Consider the following 11,253-nt stretch of genomic DNA (forward strand, 5'->3'; position numbering starts at 1 on the left):
CGGTTCAGTTTTCTTCTGTGTAGTTATGGGTGTTGTAATGAGCAGTTCTGTAGACTTCTGCATTTCAGCATATTACTTTCATATTTTAAGGCCTGATGTATTACATTTTTAAGTAATAAGTGTACAAGTTGAGCTAGTATTTGGTGACCTGTTTGTCAGTAAGGAACACAGTACAGTAGATTATTTCAGTAAATCTTATTCCGGGATTTCAACTACAGAAGATGGTCCACGTGGTTCGAAAAAACGTTTTACTGATAACGGCCCATCTACTTCAAATGCGAATAGTTGCAGCGATACAGGTATTGTTGTAGATAAAACCTAATTATGTTATGTAATTGTTTGTTATTTGGAGCACCAAAACAAATCTAATTTTTCTGTGTGTAGAAACAGCAGTAAGTGGAGAGAATGTAGGAAAAAATACTAGTGGATGGTGTGTGGGGAACACAAGATAGCGGTGCTCAATCTGTAAAGATGTACGGAATATGCGAGTGAGTAAATCACAGATTAGTATTTCGATGGGTGTAGTTTGTGGAGGTAAACAAGCTCAATTAAAACAATTGAGAAAAAAAATTATAAACATGGGAATTCTGCAGCCCATTTAACCACATGCAGACGTGGAAAGAAGGGAAAATAGTGTTGTGGAAAACCTTGTAGTTGAACACTAGAAATAGATTTTTGTGAGTAAAGGGAATGTAGCAAAAAAAATAGTATTTAAACTTTCACAAGCTTGTGGATATACAGATTCAAAATAATCACCACGAGAGCAAAACACTGCTCTGTCAGCTGTTACGCAAGAACTGTTTGGAGAACTATCTGGGTATCTAAAGTATTTTCAGTGCGTTGGGTGCCCTCAACATTTAGATTAGTTCCAGCAGAATGGAAGTCCTACCAGGCTTTAAATGCTCATTTTAATAGGTGTTCGAAAGACGTGATTAGAAAATCAAATGTAGGGGACGTGTTCAAAAACCGCAGAAAATACTATCGAGTCCTGAGTTCGCTTGCAACATTCTACTGCTTATTGATGTTCTTGATGAGATTGGTATCCTCTCACAGAACCTACAATAGACCTGTGCTAGTATCCCGTCGTCATGCAGGGCAATTATGAAGAAGAGCCACTGAAGAGCTGAAGGAAATGTCAGGTCCTTGCGTGAAGAAAGCAAAAAAAAGTCTTTCATAAGGGCTTTTCAAAATCATTTTACTTGTTCCCAGAAGAAAATCAAGCAGAATGACTTTCTGGATTAACATAAAACGGCCTTAGTGCCAATTTAAGGCAAAGTCTAATTTCTAATGACAATCAAGAACTCAAATCCTTCATAAAGACACTGATATTCTGGACAGTAAAAGATGGCCGTAAGAGATTGCGAGCCCATGGTTAGAAAGAGGAGGAAGCGTAAGAAAACTGTGTGAACGTTTTATTCTTTATTTTATAAATGTAAGAAAGATTTCAAAGATTACACACACAATAATGGAGAGAACATTCCTGAAAACCTGAAACCAGCTTTTGGTTGTGTTGATACACTCCCTGTGAGCACATGGGACTGTAAAAGAGACTTCAGCACAATCAACTTATTTACGGTAACGTTACAGAAGTCTGGCTCCCATCTCCCATTTTTACAGTTCATTGCAATTGGGGGACCTCCACTGCTTCTATGAAACTTCGAGCATAGAATCGATCGAAACACACAAGCAGGCCGAGGAGAGAAAATGCAAGAAGGCTAATCTACAAGTTCAGCAATCTGAAGTACACTCCAAATTATGGGATCTCATTTAAGTCAATCTCCCACTACTTTTATTAGGAATACAGCACTGGTGTTGAGGTGAGGACATACAACTCCTTGCCGCCTACTCGTTGGCTCACTGGCCCTTAACTAGTGATTTTTTCTTTTTTTTTTTTTTTAAACTGGTCTCTGCGTACATGTAAGCTATATGAATGTTTTCCGTCACTCTCCGTGTTTGACGTATTATTTTCTTTACATAGTTTATTCAGCCTTTTCGCTTCAACGTGTGCCATTAAAAGAGTTACCAACTTTTTTAGAGATAAATAAACCTTCTTAATCCAAGGAGATGTGAATGAAAAATATACTAGTTCTAAAAATGAAGTGTTTGCTATATTTATGTGTTTCTTTATTAAAATACGAAAATACGAGTTTCTCGTCTTTTTCGCATTAAATGTGGATTATTAGTTGATTTTAAAAGGTTAACCCGTGCTTCATTATACATTTATGTTTAAATAAATGAACAATAATTTTTTATTTAAGTTTATTTAAATTCTGTCTGTCTCCCTTCCTGCTGATTTGCACCAATGACCGATAATTCTATTTCAGTAAATACTGAAGTGACGTGAACAGTGACCAGTTGATACAGTTCCATAATGTGAATCATCCTTGCAGATACTATTTATTGACCTGAATTTATACTGATGTTCATTTTTTTACCAGTCATATCGTTTCTTCGATTCCCAAGCTACTGACCGTTTCGGCATTCAGGTAAAGACACAAAGTTTACTGCACTACTGGCCATTAAAATTGCTACACCATGAAGATGACGTGCTCCAGCGCGAAATTTAACCGACAGGACGATGATGCTGTGGTATGCAAATGATTAGCTTTTCAGAGCATTCACACAAGGTTGGCGCCGGTGGCGACAGCTACAACGTGCTGACATGAGGAAAGTTTCCAACCGATTTCTCATACACAAACAGCAGTTGGTCGGCGTTGCCTGGTGAAGCGTTATTCTGATGCCTCGTGTAAGGAGGAGAAATGCGTACCATCACGTTTCCGACTTTGATAAAGGTCGGATTGTAGCATATCGCGATTGCGGTTTATCGTGTCGCGACATTGCTGCTCGCTTTGGTCGAGATCCAATGACTGTTAGCAGAATATGGAATCGGTGGGTACAGGAGGGTAATACGAACGCCGTTCTGGATCCCAGCGGCCTCGTATCACTAGCAGTCGAGATGACAGGCATCTTATCTGCATGGCTGTAACGGATCGTGCAGTCACGTCTCGATCCCTGAGTCAACAGATGGAGACGTCTGTAAGACAACAACCATCTGCACAAACAGTTCTACGACGTGTGCAGCAGCATGGACTATCGGCTCGGAGACAATGGCTGCGATCACCCTTGACGGTGCATCACAGACGGAGTGCCTGCGATGGTGTACTCAACGACGAACCCGGGTGCACGAATGGCAAAACGTTATTTTTTCGGATGAATCCAGGTTCTGTTACCGCATCATGATGGTCGCATCCGTGTTTGGCGACATCGCGGTAAACACACATTGGAAGCGTGTATTCGTCATCGCCATACTGGAGTATCACCCGACGTGATGGTATGGGGTGCCATTGGTTACACGTCTCGGTCACCTCTTCTTCGCATTGACGGCACTTTGAACAGTATAAGTTCAGATGTTTTACGACCCGTGGCTCTACCCATCATTCGATCCCTGCGAAACCCTACATTTCAGCGGGATAATGCACGACCGCATGTTGCAGGTCCTGTACGGGCCTTTCTGCATACAGAAAATGTTCGACTGCTGCCCTGGCTAGCACATTCTCCAGATGTCTCACCAGCTGAAAACGTCTGGTCAATGGTGGCCGAGCAACTGGCTCGTCACAATACGCCAGTCACTACTCTTGATGAACTGTGGTATCGTGTAGAAGCTGCATGGGCTGCTGTACCTGTACACGCCATCGAAGCTCTGTTTGACTTAATGCCCAGGCGTATCAAGGCCGTTATTACGGCCAGAGGTGGTTGTTCTGGGTACTGATTTCTCAGGATCTATACACCCAAATTGCATGGAAATGTAATCACACGTCAGTTCTGGTATAATATATTTGTCCAATGAATACCCTTTTATCATGTACATTTCTTCTTGGTGTAGCACTTTTAATGGCCAGTAGTGTATTAAGAAACGACTGTTCATAAACATGGACGAAAAACTGAACTGAAAACTACCTATTGGCATTCAACACCAAAATGCACCGAACTCCGTCGACTGTTTTCAATCGACTGCTCCCATAGACTGAATTCAATCTAAAGAGTGAATGAATTATCAGTCGATACGTAAAACTACAGCTAAATGAGTCCATTGCGTTCCAAAAACCTGTTGAATCGAAGTTTTCAGTTGGTTGCTCCCATCACTACCTTCACTACTAAAATAATATTTGCTCAAAACAGATTCACTCTAACAGGCGACAAGCTTCCCCGATTCAAAAATGCTCGTTCACAGACGCCAGGCTATAGCAATCCTCCCTGCGTGAAAGTTCTCATGGGTCAGTGGATTCCGTTATTTGTATGTCCGAAAGAACAGATACCATCGGTGACCATTCAGCTCTCTCGAATGAAGTGACAGTTTATTCAAGACCCTAAGCTGCTGACAGGCCATGATATTCATAAACGGGGACAGTTGAAAACGTGTGTCCCGATCGGGACTCGAATCCGGGATCTCCAGCTTTCATGGCAGGCGCTCTAATCGTCGCAGCCACCGTGGGCACAGAGAATAGTGCGACTGCAGGGATTTATCCTTTGCACGCTCCCCGTGAGACTCACATTCCCAACCTAATGTCCACACACTACTTTCGTAGTGCCCCTGCCCACTATGCTCATTAATAGCGGCAGGCAGTCTTACCGAGTCCCGTAAGAGTTCGGGCCATGCGTGTGCATCCGCACAGAAGAAGAAGGTCAATGGCCGGTTAGCCTCAATTACATGAAGATGGTATCTGTGCTTTCGGACATGTAAGCAGGAGATCTCGGGTTCGTGTCCCGGTCGGGGCACTCATTTTCAGCTGTCCCCATTTATGTATATCAACGCCTATGGACTGCTTAGGGTCTTGATTTAATTATTATTTGATTCCTCATTTGTCGATGCTACGTTAAGGAGGTGTATGACAAAAGTAATGAAACCAAAAATACAGCGAGTGATCTGGCAGTTCTGTGTTGTTTAGATCGGTGTGTTCATCCCACATGCTCAGTCCGAGTTTGAGCTCCGTACGGCCATCATATGACTTTTGAGAGCGCCATCAGTGAAGCTGCTTTTTTGTTGTGCGTTACTAAAATGCAATTTAGAGCAACTTCAATCCATCAACTTTTTGTTAAATTTGGGGAATCTGCGAGTTTGGCCTTTGAAAAGCTGAAACAGGCGTTTGGGGAACGTTCCTTATCAACAAGTTGTCACTGGCGCTAAACATTTTTGGAAGGCCGAGAAGACGTAGAAGATTAAACTCACTCAGGGAGACATTCAGCTCCAGAAGCCGACGAAAACGTCGAACTTGTGCATGGTCTTGTTACATCAGACCAACGTTTAGGAATAAGGATCGACGACTTCTTAAACACTTTCACCATATATCAAAGTTTGACCGACGTTTCACACATGCGAAAGATTTGTGCCAAATGATGGCGGTAAGCTTCACAGCAGACCATGTTTTACATGTAGCAGCCCTGTGAGCAACTCTAATAAATTAATATGTCAAAAAATCCGCCTCAGTTGCGAAATGTTACTGGTCTTTACCCGAGTTTCAGTTAGAGAAATCTAGCCTTCTTCAGAAGCATAAAATAAACTAATACATGGTAGAATAAGGCACGGTCAAACATAAAAAGCTAAAATACGGTGGTACCATGTTAAGCTACGTTACTTAGCTGAGGAACAGCCCCGGCCCCACTTCGTGGGAAGCGGCCGGTTAGCCGCGGACGCTAAGTTGGAACTCACTGCGGCACGCGGATATGTCGAAGAAACGTATGCGGCGATCATCTTCAGAGGATTGCCAATGACCACAAATGGTTCAGTCATGTGGTCACCGGTGACAATTCCTGGGTTTTTGAGCACGATCTGGAGACAAAGCGGCTAAACGAGGAGTGTCACACTGAGATACTTGCTTGACCGAGGAAAGCTCAATGAGCAAATCACAGATCGACACAATGATTTGCGTTTTTGATAGCAGTGGTATCGTGCATAAACAATTTGTAGCTCCAGTATATACTGCCAACCAACTCTTTCAGAAGGTTGTCCTTAAACGTCCCAGGGAATTGGTGAATCGGTTGGGACCTGAGATTGAAAGCAACTGGATGCCGCGTCATGACAATGCCAAATGTCACACGACCACTTCCATCACGAAAGTTTTTTGACCTCAAAAGGCATTCCTGCTGTTCCGCAGCCCTCTGTTCACCTGATCTGATCCCTTGTGACATTTTCTTTTCCCTAAATTCGAAAATGTCTTAAAATGACGTCATTTTAGGATCCTGGAACACACCCAAAAGAATGTGACCGACATGTTGAAGGCCCTAACCGTTGAAGCGTTTCAGCGCTACTACCAAGACGGGGAACAAGCTGCCGAAGAGAACTACTTTGAAGGGGACAATGCTTTCGGTTGAAAATAAATAAATAAATAAATAAAAACTCTGGTAGATAAAATATCAATCTCAATACTTTCCTCACACAGCTCGTACATAGTTAACGAGTCAGGTTCTCGTGACGTCACCAGGCGTCAGTAAGTTTCGCGGTGGATAGGAGGGCGTAATGTTTTGTCTCATCAATGTAAGTCAAATCTTCACGTCAGTACCAGCTTGATTACAGCAATGAACCTCTCTTGGTGGGTAGTCGAATGTGTATAGTAAGTAAGATCTAGAAACGACCGACTAATGGCTTCAGAGGGTCACTACCGCTGTGTTATATTTAAAAATACGCTTCTGCACACTAAATATCGACAATTTATTATTCTTCCATATTTATAAGTGTCCTACAATTGTACGGGTTCCCAGTTCCTACAGAATTAAGAAACTCACTGAGACGAACTTAAACGAGAGCTATCTAAGTGAATTCATAAAAGAAAAGAAAATTTTCTGTAGAATTACCGGAAACGTGAGAGCCTCGCGCTACTCGCGTCGATTGCTTCCACGAGCGCAGCAGTCGATGCCAGAAAGTGCGGCGCGAAGCAGGAAAGAGAGGAGCAGCCGCCGGCGTCGCGTGATCGATACGGCGCCGCCCCCGCCCCTGCCTCCGGCCGCCGGCCTGCCTCCCGTCGCCGCCCCCGCCGCCCTACCACATGCAGCCGACTCTGGCGATGGCGCTCCCCGCCACAGCACGCGGGCCGACGCCGACGCCGACGCCGCCGACGCCGCCCCCGAGGTCGCAGACCCCAGCCGGACGCCCGAATCTGGGGCGGCGTGGCGCGACGCGACGGAGCGCTCACCGAATGCCCTTGACGGATAGCGCCGATCTGAGCGTGCGTTCTCCACGTCGTAGAGGCGGAGTGGAAACACGTTTGCTACCGCAGACGTGCAGTCGAGTGATCAGGTACTCTCTGCGGTAGTGTAGGAGAATCTCAGACATCCTGGTGACAGCCCAGTATCATACAAAGAGAAATAAATATTCTGTGTCTTTGGATCAGCACCTCAACCTGCTGTCTCTGCACCCCTCAACCGTCTCGAACACACTTCCACAAAATTAAAATTAGGAATCTGTGCACAAACGTATCAAAGCTGGGAGAAAACTTCCGACACAAAATCATTAATCCTGAAAGAAAATTTGCTCAGTACGGCTAGTTGATAGCTCGCCCAGACAATACTACAAACTGTAGCTACTCACAGAGCTAGCAGTAGCCCCTAGCACCTGGGCAGGATGCCAGATGACAAAGTACAAGGCCAAGAACAAGATGGAATGGAAAAAAAAACCTCAAGAAAGTAATGGCACTCGGTAAGAATATGTCTTCTCTAACAGAGTGGAACAAATGGATATTGCAAGTATTGTCCGAGAGTAGTGATACCGTAGGAAAAGAAAGCTATATTCTACCATCAGCTGCAGAAATTATTACAAGTGTTTCCCTAAAAATGATGACATAGTATTAACAGATAATTTCGCTATGAGAACCAGCAATCTCCCCAAAATTAACTAAAAGAAAATTTTGCCACATGAAGTATAAGCGCTGAAAAAAGTGTAAATTCCTAAGGGACCAAACTGCTGAGGTCAGTTCCAAGACTTACACACTACTTAAACTAACTTATGCTAAGAACACACACACACAGATGGTAGAGAGGGGACTCGAACCTCCGGCGGGTGGGGCTGCGCAATACGTGTCATGTCGCCTCAAAACACGCGGCCACTCCGCGAGGCTATAAGCTCTGATTGTTGGCATACACTCATTACACTTTCTTGCCTCTTTTGACCTATATGACACACTTACGAGTTATATTATATCTGTGGATCTGACTTTTGTTAATCTTCTTTCTTTTCACTGTGTTGTGCGCATGAGTCACATAAATGCATTTTCTAAAATCGTTGCTTAATTGAAACCAATGCATTTCAGAGGGTGATTTGAAATTTGTAAGCTTTATTATCATTCCTTTTACTCGAACAAGTGTACCTGTTCTATTTTTCTTCTAAATGTCGCGACCAGTTTTAGCCACCGAGATTATTATCCAGCTTATCTACGTAAATTCTCTAAGCGATATTATTTTGCACTTATTTTGACACCGCCTATGTTCGACGTAACAGACGGCAAGTGGCAGCACTGGCACTAGAGGGTATATAAAATGTGTTAGGAGTGACGTGGAAAAGAGTGCGATCTGTCTGGAAACGGAGCGATCTGTCTGATGTCCGCCGGCCGCGGTGGCCGTGCGGTTCTAGGCTCTTCAGTCCGGAACCGCGAGACTGCTACGGTCGCAGGTTCTAATCCTGCCTCGGGAATGGATGTGTATGATATCCTTAGGTTAGTTAGGTTTAATTAGTTCTAAGTTCTAGGGGACTGATGACCTCAGATGTTAAGTCCCATAGTGCTCAGAGCCATTTGAACCGTTTTTGTCTGACGTCCAAAAGAACATAATCATAGGCTTTCGGGCCAAGCAGCTAAGCTCGTACAATGTTTGCTTGCCGCCGTGGATAAAGCAAAACGTGCATGGGCAAATGGCGCAACCCAAAGCCAGCGCTGTGACGGCTGTGGTGTACCAAGGGCCTTAGATGATAGGGGTCAACGACGGCTGCGGATATGTCTATGGGCGAATAGACGTGCAGCTGTTGAGCAACTGACCGCCCAGATAAACGTAGGAGCTACCAACGGAGTCTCCTCAACGGCCGTTCAGCGAGTGTTGCTGGGAAAGGGGCCTCCGCACCCGGAGCCTGTATGATGCAATCGCAACTGGACGTCCAATTAGTGACGACAGATGACCTTTTCAGATGAATCACGTTTTATGCTCCAGTGGAGAGATGGCCGTTGGCTTGCACGGAGTGCAGCGTCTGAAAGCAAACACCTTGCAACAATTGTCGGGAGGGTCCAGGACAGAGGTGGGAGCGTTATGGTATGGGGAACGTTTTCGTGGCATTTGCTGGGTGGTCATTCTTGAAGGGACAATTGATCAACACAAGTATGCGTTTATCTCTGGGGACCATGTCCACCCCTATTCAAAATTTGATTTTCCCTGGCACTATGGCATTTACCAGCAGGGCAATGCAACGTGTCACACAGCTCGTATGGTACATGCGTGGATCGAAGTGGACCAGAATGAAATTACCGTACTGACAGGGACAAAAAACGTCTCGGATTTAAGCCCAGTCGAGAATCTATGGGACCACCTCGATCAGGCCATCGATCCTCAACCGAGAAACCTATCGCAGTTGGCCACGGCACTGGAGTAAGTACCCTCCACATCCCTGACGGTACCTTCCTCATCGACTCTCTTCCTGTGCATCTCGCAGCGGTCCACGTCGCAGAATGTGGTTGTTCAGTCTTTTGACACATGGTCGCATTAATGTGACTGGACGAAGTATTGCAGCGCTTTAGAATGTAGGCTTCCTCAATGTAACGATTGAATAAAATGGGGAATAGGCTACAACTTTGTCTCATTCCCTTCCCAACCAGTAATTCCCTTTCATGCCCCTTGACTCTTACAACTGCCTTCTGGTTTCTATACAAATTGTAAATAGCCTCTCGCTCCCTGTAGTTTAGCCCTGCCATCTTCAGTATTTGAAAGAGATTATTCCAGTTTTGTCGATAGCTTTCTCTAAGTCTAAAAACGCTAGAAACGTGGGTTTATCTTCTAAGGTAAGGCGTAGGGTTGGTATTGCCTCGCATGCTCTAACATTCCTACAGAATCCAAACTGATCTTCCCCAAGATCGGCTTGTACCAGTTTTTCCATTCGTCTGTAAAGAATTCGTGTCAGTACTTTCCAGCAGTGACTAATTAAACTGATAGTTCGGTAATTTTCACACCTGTCAACGCCAGCTTTCTTTGGGATTAGAATTATTATATTCTTCTTGAAGTCTGAGGGTATTTCGCGTGTCTCATACATATTACTCACCAGACTATACAGTTTTGTCAGGGTTGTTTTGTTGTAAGGTGCTGAATACGTACCTTTAAAATATTAAGTTTGCTTTTGGGATACATAATCGTCGAACTTTTTCAATACCTTTTGGAGTCTTCATTCTTCAGTGGCACCAAATTCTAAAGTATTGTATATAACTAAGGCGGAGCTACCAGTCACGTACATAAATATTACTAGTTGCATATTTCCTGGTTTGGTATTTATTTGTGTCGCCCTTACATAGAACACGGAATTGTTGGTTCCACAGTTCCCTGTTTTTCACGTTCACCACCAACCGTTTTGGTGGACGTAATCCCAACTCAGGACTATTATTTGTCAGCTTCCGTGTTGGTATTAGTGCTGTTGATGGAAATTACATTTATAAAACTATTATTTAACTTCTGGCACTATGTAGCAGAATATACAGGGTGGTCCAGAAGTCCGGAAACACCTTGATAAAATCCAAATGGAGTAGCAAACAAGGAAACAGAGTCCATACACACGAGGACCTGGAAGGGGGAAACTTTATAGGCTACGCCACCAACATGACGGCCATCTTTAAAGCCGCCATCTTGGATTCAACTCCAAAATTTCAAATGGGAATGTGGTCATGTGACATATCAAACAGATAGAGAATTTCACCAGAAAAACAATGGCGTTGTTATTTTAAACATAGCTTTATTCATTCTCGCGTTATAGCCAATTACTTGCGGCAGCAGTGGGAGCTCAGCAGCGTGAGTATTATGTACTGAGAAGTCATAAAATGGAGTCTGAAACGGTACAAAGTGACTATCCCATGCCTGATATGTTACATGTGTTTAAATGTTAGGCATCATTTACTCATGCTAACGTTTTAATCATTGTTTCCTTATTTACAGGCTACAAAATGTTCTTAACACACGAAGAACGCATTGAAATCATCTTGATATCAGGAGAAAGAAGTACACGAGTCATTGCTGAGG

This window comes from Schistocerca cancellata, chromosome 1 (genome assembly GCF_023864275.1).
Source record: "Schistocerca cancellata isolate TAMUIC-IGC-003103 chromosome 1, iqSchCanc2.1, whole genome shotgun sequence".
Taxonomy (NCBI): domain Eukaryota; kingdom Metazoa; phylum Arthropoda; class Insecta; order Orthoptera; family Acrididae; genus Schistocerca; species Schistocerca cancellata.